The following is a 2500-nucleotide window of genomic DNA, read 5'->3' as shown; positions in this document are numbered from 1 at the left end:
AAACACAGATTACATTAGACTCTCGTTAGCTATGGAAAGCAGCTCTTCTAAGAGAAGAACACTCCAAAATCAAACCACTGTTCTCTAGTCTTGGGTAGTGCCCTAGCCTCTGTACCATGGTCTTCCACTGTCTTGGATTAGAGTTCTCTTGCTTGAGGGTACACTCAGGGATATTATTCTATCTTATTTTTCTTCCGTTGTTTTTTTTTTTTTTTTTTTTTTTTTTGAAGTTTTTAGTTTATATATCAGCCACATTCCTAGCAAGCCTTGCTGTACCTAGTTCTTGGTGACCCTCTGCTCCTTTCGCAGCTGTACATATCTCTTCCATTGCCTCAGAGTATGAACCTGTGATGTACAGAGTAAGAAACCACCTCCGTAGGGCTACTTTGCATAAGGTAAAGCCAATACTTCCCCCTTGAGTCTAAGCATCTCGGTTCACTGACTGCTCCAATGCCTGGTCTATTGAAACACTGTTGAATAGCAGCTTGGATGATCTGTGCACCACGAAGGCTCATTTTCTAGTTGTTTATAAGCTGCTGGGTGCTCTGCTTCAAGTTATTTCATCTCAGCAATATACGCTTGTGTATATTTGGCATAGTTGTTCCTTCCTTCTAAAATGAAATAAGGTATCATCTCACACATCGAACTCAGATAAAGATCAAATTTGATTGTTTGCTCTGCCCTCAAAAGTTTGAGCATGATATGTGCTGCATCCATGAAGGTGTCTCAGAAAGTGAAAGTTACTGCCAACAGCCTTGAACCAGTGTAGGATACCGGCCAGATGGAGCATGTCTATGTGTTCCACAATGATTTTTGATGGATGAGTGCCTTTTGCCCTGAAGGAGTGATGCAGGTCTTTCAAGCCTCTCTCTGTGTCAGCATCTATCCACTGCTCTTGATATTTTTTGGCCCAAGCCTCTTCTGAAGATAAGTACATTTGGGACATTGCTTCCAAGACCTGTTTTATCCCTAAGGAAGCCATTGCTAGCTGCTTGCCTTAGTGTATCTTCATTCTTGTCACAATTGTGTATGGCCACATTAATGAATGTCTTATCTGTGACCTTCTGCAGTCCATGTGGTATGTAAAAACCTTTTGACTGTACCACTTGGGCCTCTGCTAAAGAGGTGAGAAACTGTCGTACTTCATTGTAGGTTGTAAAATATCCAAGACTATGCAACACATCAATAAGCTTGCTGCTAACGACATCATAGTGCACTTGTAGTGTGAGTCCAATGGTCAATGTTGTGTTAATATTCTGGCTCTGACCTATTATATTGTGACCTACAGCTGCAGCATACATGTCTGCCTCTGTAGCTGAGGGTCCTTCAGCAGTGCTTGTCTTTATAGTTTCATATGCATCATCATTCGTCGTCCAATGGATTAAGTCATACAGAATATTGGGCACAAACTTTCTGCACTGCTCAATTTCAAACTCTTCTGTAATTACATGAAAATTAGCTTCTATGTGAGCCATGGCTTTCCACAGTATTCCCGCAGTTAGGTGCAAGATCAACATCTCATCCATCGTATCCATGTCTATTCCATGAGACTGATAATTCTAGGTCTTCATCTTGCTGTAACACTTCAGCCTGCAGTTGGGCTGCTTTACTCAGGACATCATGAACAGTGAGTTTGCTTGAGCAAATCAAATCTGATAGTCCTGGACGTTGTAGAAAAGACAGCTTGCCATGAAAGTGCTTCTGGAGCTATTGCTTTTGCTTTCATGATGAGTAGGTCTGTGCATCTTCATGTGGAACCCCATATTCTTCTGGAAGGCTGATGAGTCTTGATTGTATGTTTATCAGTGTTGTGACTCGTTTTACACAGTAATTTATTAGTTAAAACTTTGAACGCTTTGTCAAAAGCTGTTGACTCAGTTGTGTCACTCTTGGCAGATGCTGGCCAGATGTTTCTGTCTGAAATGTAGTGTGAGTAGCATGAACGGTTGTACTTTCCATCAAAGGCAAATAAATCCAGATAAGACAGCATCTAGTGACTCACTACTTCCTCTCTCCTTCTCTCAGCTGCTACAATGACTTTTATATGGATGGACTGGCCTGTGTCAGTGCACACTGATGTTAATTTTTCTATGCATTTATCAGCTAGGTGGTTCTCAGTCGAGCCACATATGAAACAGTGTTTCCTGATATTGAAACTGGGAATGTCCTGTCAGCGCAGCCTTCTTCGTTCATCTGACCTAGATATGGAGATACTACAAGATGGCAGTAGGTATGCTGCTGTATACTGCAGATTTGTTTGGCTTGTGCAGTTGTTGCGGCAGTTTTTGTGGTACGATGCCTTACATTGGAGGTTGAGAATTTCTTCTCTCAGTCGTGCCAGTAACTGATGCACTTTATCATTCCTCAAGCTCTTTGTATCCAGTATGGCACGTATTCCAGCTGATGTTGGATTCTTGACAACTAACCCCTTTGAACTTACCCTGAAGAGGTTCAAAGCAGATGATAGTGTTCATCATCGATAAACTGACTTCTCATGCAT

This window comes from Palaemon carinicauda, chromosome 5, assembly GCF_036898095.1.
Source record: "Palaemon carinicauda isolate YSFRI2023 chromosome 5, ASM3689809v2, whole genome shotgun sequence".
Lineage (NCBI taxonomy): Eukaryota > Metazoa > Arthropoda > Malacostraca > Decapoda > Palaemonidae > Palaemon > Palaemon carinicauda.
This window is presented reverse-complemented; position numbering follows the sequence as displayed.